Source organism: Lithobates pipiens, unplaced genomic scaffold, assembly GCF_037356315.1.
Source record: "Lithobates pipiens isolate NorthernLeopardFrog02 unplaced genomic scaffold, aLitPip1_a1.2 Scaffold_23, whole genome shotgun sequence".
NCBI classification, from domain to species: Eukaryota; Metazoa; Chordata; class Amphibia; order Anura; family Ranidae; genus Lithobates; species Lithobates pipiens.
This window is the reverse complement of record NW_027507785.1, coordinates 40942128-40951016: the sequence shown is the minus strand read 5'-3', so window position 1 is coordinate 40951016 and position 8889 is coordinate 40942128. Positions and strand designations below refer to the sequence as shown.

At 44.3% G+C, this 8889-nt stretch overlaps 1 protein-coding gene across 6 annotated transcripts in view; it reads left to right on the top strand.

The window, feature by feature from the left end:
• Nucleotides 1-3220: 3220 nt before the first annotated feature.
• Nucleotides 3221-8889, top strand: part of GDPD5 (glycerophosphodiester phosphodiesterase domain containing 5) — a 333808-nt gene continuing 328139 nt past the window's right edge. For 4 of the 6 annotated variants that reach the window (XM_077451455.1, XM_077451453.1, XM_077451454.1 and 1 more), the window contains exon 1: nucleotides 3221-3348. The gene's annotated coding sequence lies outside the window, so the exon portion shown is untranslated. The remainder of the gene's footprint in view (nucleotides 3349-8889) is intronic. The other 2 variants (XM_077451456.1, XM_077451451.1) reach the window with 1 other exon arrangement.

Below are 8889 nucleotides of genomic sequence, written 5' to 3'. Positions count from 1 at the left end.
TGGGGCGGTGCGGCCGTCGGCGATAAAGCGCCTCTATTTTTAGCGGCGCTTTACCGTCGTTTTAGCGGCGGTCTGCGGCCGCTAGCGGGGTGGTTTTAACCCCCGCTAGCGGCCGAAAAAGGGTTAAAACCGCTCGCGGTATAGCCGCGCTGTCCCATTGATTTCAATGGGTAGGAGCGGTTTAGGAGTGGTGAATACCCCGCTCTTTTCATCGCTCCAAAGATGCGGCTAGCAGGACTTTTTTCACCATCCTGCTAGCACACCACTCCAGTGTGAAAGCCCCTCGGGCTTTCACACTGGAGTGAAAGGGGCCGTTTTTTTCAGGCGCTACACAGGCGCTATTTTTAGTGCTGTAGCGCCTGAAAACCGCCCCAGTGTGAAAGGGGCCTTAGGGCAGCCCTTGTTATGTGAATGCTTGGTGCACCACAACTGACCCTAAATCGCACACACAGTAACTTTGGCGCGACGCACGCTGCATTGCAAGGATACTGACCACTAGTCAGTCATTGGATCATTATGAGGCATCATGCACACTGGACGTTTTTGGACGTTTTTACAGCTGCTGTTTTTGGCTTCAGATGTTTTTTTTCCTACAATCATTAACCACTTGCCGACCGCTGCACGACGATGTACGTCCTATTTTTGAAGAGGGATATCTCTCGCTGCTGCTGTCGCTGCTGCCACAACCGAGATATCCATCTCTTCAGGCGGCGGTCGGCTGTACGATAACGGTGGTCTCCGCGGCGGATTCGCCGCGAGATCACCGCTATCGGCGGCGGGAGAGGTGCCACCCCCCCTCCCGCCGCCCTCCCGCACCTTCCGCCGCTTACCGGAGCCGTCGGTAGTGGCGGAGGCGATCGGGTCCTTTCGTTAGCTGGGCATAGAGACAAGTGAAGCTAAGATGGCCCCCACTCGTCTCTATACTATAGGAGGGCGGAAGCGACGTCAAAACGTCACTTCCGCCCATACCTCTTAAAGGTATATTTTTTTTAAATGTCAGATTTTTTTTTTTTTGTTTTTTTTTTTTTTTGCATTTTAGCCCAAATATGAGATCTGAGGACTTTTTGACCCCAGATCTCATATTTAAGAGGACCTGTCATGCTTTTTTCTATTACAAGGGATGTTTACATTCCTTGTAATAGGAATAAAAGTGATACATTTTTTTTTTAAAACAGTGTAAAAATAAATAAAATCAATTAAAATAAATAAGAAAAAATTTTTTTTTTTTTAAAAACACCCCGTCACGACGAGCTTGCGCACAGAAGCGAGTGCATACGTGAGTAGCGCCCGCATATGAAAACGATGGTCAAACCACACATGTGAGGTATCGCCGCGATCGGTAGAGCGAGAGCAATAATTCTAGCCCTAGACCTCCTCTGTAACGCAAAAAAATGCAACCTGTAGAATTTTTTAAATGTCGCTTATGGAGATTTTTGAGGCTAAAAGTTTGACGCCATTCCACGAGCGGGCGCAATTTTGAAGCGTGACATGTTGGGTATCAATTTACTCGGCGTACCATTATCTTTCACAATATAAAAAAAAAATTGGGCTAATTTTACTGCTGTTTTATTTTTTTATTCAAAAAAAGTGAATTTTTTCCAAAAAAAGTGCGCTTGTAAGACCGCTGCGCAAATACGGTGTGAAAAAAAGTATTTCAATGACCACCATTTTATTCTCTAGGGTGTTAGAAAAAAAACAATATAAAATGTTTGGGGGTTCTAAGTAATTTTCTAGCAAAAAAAACTGTTTTAAACATGTAAACACCAAGTCTGAAAAAGAGGCCTGGTCCTTAAGTGGTTAAACTCCCCATCATGTTATCCTAGGTGTCCATGCACACATAGGCTGTTATCAGCAGTTTTTGGCTTTAAAAAAACCCCAAAACTAGTGAGTTCTGAGAGGAGGTTTTTAGCTGATAAACGGCAATAAACTTGCAAAAACACGTCTCACCAGCATTTTTTGATTTCATGTTTTTGATGTGCAAATCCATCATGTGCATCCACTGTGCCCATCATATGCAGCCACTGTGCCAACCAAATACAGCCACTGTACCCATCAAATACAGCCACTGTACCCATCAAATACAGTCACTGTACCCATCAAATACAGCCACTGTACCCATCAAATACAGTCACTGTGCCCATCAGATGTAGCCACTGTGAGCACCGACCCCCCCAAGGGGCTTGCAAGTCTGGCAGAACCCCCACCCCTCCGCGCAGCTCTGACAGACTCCCTGGCACTTACCGCCTGGCAGCAGCTCCTCTCCAAGTGCACCAGAGCAGCGGCGACCTCCGCTCCAGTGTATGTCTCCTCCGCTCCTCTTCCTAAGCGCCAGGCATCCAATAGAGTGGCCGGGCGCTTTGGCCAATCAAGAAACGCGTCTGATGCCCTGCCTCCTGATTGGTGGGGAGGAAGGTTAGTGTGAAGATAGCGAAAATGAATTCGCTATCATCACACAATTGGGTGGGATCAGGGCGCACCTTCTGCGCCCCGAGCCCACCCTATTTTGAAGCCTATTAGAGCCTCTGGCTCTAATCAGGTGCTTCAAAAAGTACCACCCCCTCCCGCCCCCACCATAGGAATCCATGGGTCCAGCATCCTGAAAGGGGCCGGGCGCATGGACGAGGGGGCAGCGGCTGGTGCTTCTTTTTTATTTTTGGGAATGGGGGAGGGCAGCGAACACCCCTCGCTAGTTCCACACCTACCCCATCCAGGTCGCAGCTCCTCCTCCTGGCCAATCTGGTCTTAAGATCCACTTCCTGTCCTGATTGGCTGGGAGAAGCAGGAAGACAATAGCGAATGTTGATTCGCCAGTGTCCCAAGTGGGTGGGCTTGGAGAGCAGTGCTCTGCTCCCCACCCCCGAAACGATACTTTTTAAAGCCAATTGAAGCCTCAGGCGCTAATCGTGTGCTTAAAAAAAAATCTTGTAGAAATCCATGCGTCTGGCGCCCCACATGGAGACTACGGGGGGCGGCGCCCCTTATCTCCTTACAGAATTCATATTCTTCTTGACTTTCATTTGCTGCACACTTGGACTCAAAGATGTTAAAGACAGACAGACAGAGCCAGGCATGCAGCATTTCCCCAGCCTAGGACAGGTGTCGTGTATTCTCAGCGGTCTGTCCCTTTAAGAGAGAGCACGAGGGCAGCGCGCGTCCCTTTAAGAGCAGGAGTGAGGTGGGCGTGTCCGGGCGGTGATGGCAGTGGGCGGGGCCGGAGCAGACAGAGTAGACGGAGAGTGAGCGGATCATTCGGGGATCGGAGCTCTTCTCTGCCGTACCGAGAGACTCACCCCGCCGGGCTGTCCCGCCCTGCACCCACCACCCCGCCCGGGGGCGCTGCGTGTCCCGGTGAGTACCAGCTGCTTGCACGTGTGGAAGGGGGGAAACTGTGCCACACACTCCATGCCAGCCTGACGATGCTGAGACTTGTAGTGCCCACAGGAAGAGCTCACCTTCCTGTCTACACAGAGAGGGGGAGCAACACACACACCGCTACATTGTATAGAGATCACACACCGCTACATTGTATAGAGATCACACACCGCTACATTGTATAGAGATCACACACCGCTACATTGTATAGAGATCACACACCGCTACATGAGATTTATTATTTATGGTACTACAATGATACATGTTATGTGCTATAATAAAATATATATCTATCCCCTTCTTTCTTATAAATAAAATATATTTTAATAGCTATATACATAAAAATGTGTCCCACAGTTTTATACATCATTTTTATTTTTTTATTTTTTTATTTTTTTTAAATATTGTGATTTATTATTATTATTATTATTATTATTATTATATTAACATGTGATACGTTTTAATTTATATAGCTATTATGCCATGTTTTATTTATGAGAAAGAAGGGAAAGAGAGTGTATGTGTGTGTGATTGATATGTATAATTTTATTTTTTTACATGTATATCTCATCGTGGTACATTGTTGGTTTTTATATAACAATGTACCACGAAAAAAAAAAAAAAAAAAAAAAAAAAAAAAAATATATATATGTATATATATATATATATATATATATATATATAATATATATATATATATATATATTTTTTTTTTTTTTTTTTAACAGAGGAAATGCAACCCCCTCAGTACTGTGTATAATGTACATTACTAAATCTATCTATCTTGTGGGACAAAGTAATAATGACATTATACTTCCCATCTTCTCATTATTGGATGATCTTCTAGAACTCCTGAAGAACTATATATATCTGCCATGCCTGCCGAGAATTGTAGCCCCCCCAGAATGACATTGCTTTGGTTGTCTATAATGTCCATTGCCTTGTGATTGATATTTAAATAATAAAAAAAAAAAAATATATATATATATAATTTTTTTTTTAAATATATTACAGATATATATAGTCTCTATTTATACTATATAGATGCCAGATCCCTATACATTTGGTTGGCAGGGCATGCTGGGAGTTGTAGTCCCCCCCCCCGCCCCCCCAGCTCTTTCTGTATAATTGCATATTGATGTGTTATGGCTTGTATGCCTGTGTTTGCATTGTATATACTGTAACAGTATATAGATGATGCCATATCACTGTTCATATGGCTGGCTGGGTGTTGTAGTACCCCCCCCCCCCCCAGAAACTAGCAATTCACCTTGCACTATCACTCCAATATAGAACTTTGACAGACTTATCTCCTCCATGTGCACACTTCTTATAGGAAAACTTGACATCTATGTCATGCTGGCACCTGTAGCCCCCCCCCCCCCCCCCCCCAGAATATAATGGTTTTACGTAGTTGCAAATTGAAAAAATACTGGCATTGCGTGCTGAGAGTTGTAGTCCCCCATCTCTTCCTGTATAATAATGCACATTGCTATGTGATGAGTTGATGTAGTGTGTGCCCCGGGTCTTACTGTATAATAATGCACATTGCTGTATGAGAGATATACTATATAAGTGTGTAGAATCACCTTGCACTGTGAGCTATATACTATCACTGTTCTATGTAAATATATAGATGATGTCATATCACTGTTCTATATAATAAGTATAAAGATGACATATTGCTGTTTGGCTGGGAGTTGTAGTCCCACAAGTCTTGCTGTAGAATCACCTTGCACTATACACTATCACGGTTCTATATAAGTATATAGATGATATCATATCACTGAGAGTTGTAGTCCCCCAGGTCATACTGTATAATCATGCACCTTGCAGCGTGAGCTATTATACTATCATGGTTCCATATAATAAGTATATAGATGATGCCATATTGCTGTTGATTTGGCTGGCAGGGAGTTGTAGTCCCCCGGGTGTATGATCACCTGAGCTATGTGCTATAAACGCTCTATATAGCATTCCCCTGGCTCTTGTATATAATGCTCATTGCAGAGTGAGCTCTGCAGGAAGGCTGCATGTCATTTGTAATTGGGGGACAAATAAAGTTTTTATTTCCTTATGTTGGTGTATTTATGCACTGCTTTGCTGCAGCAATATCTGCTGAGATTTGTAGTTCCACCAAGGTTTGCGTCCCATTGCTGTATACAGTACAATAATAGTGGAATAAACTTTCAGTTTTTTCTTACCTTGGAGTCTTTTGGTTGGGTGTGTTTTTTATTTATTTTTTAAAACCTTTTATTTCAATGTAGTGTTTTTTTTTTTTTTTTTTTTTTTTGTTCCTTTCGCCTTTTCCTGCTGGGATTTGCAGTTCCACTGCAGCTTCAGAGTCCCATTGTGATTGGCTACAACTTTTTTTTTTTTTTTATGATGCACAATGGTAGCATTGGACAAAACATGCTGAATTCATGAATGACAGGCAGGGCATGCAGGGATTTGTAGTTCCTCAGTATTGATTCCCACCATAGACATTGCTTGGTGTTTTGCTTTTTAGTAAGGTTTGCTGTAGAGAACTATAAATGGGAAATAATGGGTTATATTTTATCCTCATCCGGCTTTTGCTGCTCTGAGGAACTACAAGTCACAGCGTGGCTATATGTTTACAGTCCAGAGACTTCCCAATGCTTGAGCGAGCCTGCAGTGACTTTACTACACCCAATGACTGCAGTGCTCAGTGCTGTCCATGGTCCTTCAGCAGCTGTTGGAGAACTAGAAGTCACATCATGTCTTGTCACTTGTCAGCTCTGGGCAGGAGATGCTTATCGCAGGCTGGGGTTTGTAGTCCATTGCCGGTACTGCGGTACAGTCTCCTTGTTATCCCCCAGGCAGGTGTTCATCTAATTCCCCAGTGCCACATACAGTATGATGACACTGCCTGTCCGCTCCCGGATCCCACCTCGCCTGCCGCCATCAGCTGGAGTCATTACATCTTGCTGCAGGCGCTCAATGTCACTCCCAATGCAAATGAGCCTTTTAAGTCAAATTCCTAATATTCAGTATGCTGAATTGGTGACGGATGAGCCAATAAAACTGATTTAAAAAAAATGACCTGATATCATCAGTAACATACGATTAGGTGAGATGTTTTTGCAACAGAAAGTTTCCCTAAAAAATCCTTCTCTATTGCCGATCACCCCCCCCCCCCCCCCCCTATAATCTCACAATCTATTATCTCTCTATAATCTAGCTAAATGTATCTTCTCCCTCCCTGTGTCACCTCTCTATCTGTCACCCCTCTATTTCTCCATCTCCCCCCCCCCTCGTGTCATCTGTCACCTCTTCTCTCCCCCCCTCGTGTCATCTGTCACCTCTTCTCTCCCCCCCTCGTGTCATCTGTCACCTCTTCTCTCCCCCCCCTCCTTGTCATCTGTCACCTCTTCTCTCCCCCCCCTCCTTGTGTCATGTCACCTCTTCTCCCCCCTCCCTCCTTGTGTCATCTGTCACCTCTTCTCCCCCCTCCCTCCTTGTGTCATCTGTCACCTCTTCTCCCCCCTCCCTCCTCGTGTCATCTGTCACCTCTTCTTTTTGTTTATGCTGTACTGGTCCTATGATTGCTTTATGCTAGGCATGCCATCCTTAATGTTTAGTTGTCCACACTTGTTTGGGTGGGTTTCTCCCCTCAGCCCAAAGTTATGCTGGGAAATGATTTGTCTCCAGGTAATTTGCTCTTGGTACACGTCTGTGGGGACATTGGACTGTATCCCCCTTAGGGGCAGCAATGTGAATGGGGCTCTATGTAACTCACAACGTGCTATTCAGATTGTGATGACACTTTTTTTAAAGAAATTAAATTAATACATAAGCATTCCCAGGCAGCCTATAGAAGCATGCTGGGACTTGTTGTTCTACAATCTGCTGGCTTCTCACTCCACATATATGTTGTGTCATGTACAAATCAATGTTGGCTGTACATATAGAAAACATTATAGTGCCAACAGATTCCGGAGCGCAGTACAGAGGGCATGCAGGGTCCAACAAAAAGAGAATGCAACAGGGAGATGACTGATACCCAACGATTTATTTGGCATTGTTGTGATTAGAAATGGCATTGTACGGTATAAGTCTGGAGCGCTGAGATTTAGATACGAGATTCAATCATTTACTGTAACAAGAATAGAGCAATGCAAGGTCATCGGTGATGTCATGAGATTCGTGTCTCGTTACTCATTAGTTCTAATATCTGGAAGAATGAATAAGGATCTGTTATTAGTGGAGTCTTGTATGGGAGAACTGAGTGACATCTTTCCATTATGCAGCGTTGGCACATCCTGCACAGGTGGCACCGCTTGGCATCATGTGTTTTACATACCATAAGGATAGCTAGGATTTTATTTAAGACAGATCTTACTTTTTTTTTTTTTTTGGTCAGCCCCCCAGAGATTGGACGTCTGCAGACAGCATTGCGATTGGTGCTTCTCGCCATGCACATCTTGATAACGCTCTGCGGCTCTTTATTGAAGAAGTCAGAAATGTGCATTCTGTTATGTGTCTGCGTCTCGGCAAAGCAATTGTTTTGAGGCTTTGCAGTCCACGTGCGCTGAGGGATTATGTGCTGCTAAAAATGGCATTGCCAGACAGAATTTAAGGTGATTCTACAGCGAACAGAGCCAGCTGCAAGGAGGATGCTCTTCTCGCCCGCGGCAATCTGCTGCTCTCTGCCAATGCTGCTGGAATGCGAGGGGCATTGCCGAGCAGTGTGAGGACCATCCTGCTTCTGTGCCTGGTTGGCGCTTTTGTTTTTGGTGCAGCGCTTGTAAGCAAGCATAGGAGGACTTTACGGACATCTAATAGGTGTGTTTTATTGTCTTGACTGTATCGCCTTAATGGGCGATCCGTGCAGGACCCTACGATCTGCTGAGGAAAAACAAATGCCCTTTGACATAAAGGGATGGTCGGACATGTAGCTGCCATCATTTTAAAGAATTGTTTATGCCCAGATTCTGTATACCAGAGCTTTCGTGTTTATGCTATAGAACGGGGAAGACGCATAAGGTCCCAATGGGTGAAGGTTCTCCAACCTACCCTGTTTCCCCTAAAATAAGACCTAGCATGATTGTCGGTGTTGGCTGCAATATAAGCCCTACCACCCAAATAAGCCCTACTGTTTCCTCAAAAATAAGCCCTACCCTGAAAAGAAGACCTACAAGGACTTTAACTAGGGCTTATTTGGGGGGTAGGGCTTTTATTGCAGCTATCACCGACAATCACACTAGGTCTTATTTTAGGGGAAACAGGGTATCTGGTTACCATCAACCTACACCAGGCCCGCCCAGACATTGATGGTGGCAACTCATTGGCCAATCGGTTTTACTTATGATGGGGCTGTGTTGGTTTATGTGACCACCTGGGTAGTATATTATCATGAGAATTTTAAGATGTACTATTTTTTTTTTTTTTTATACTTTTTTAAAGATGTGTACCTCGGTGCCTGTAAGAAAAGAGAGAAATTCCCTAAGGTGGGCTTTAAATGCACACTGTATAGAAAATGGAAGCGTATTGAAA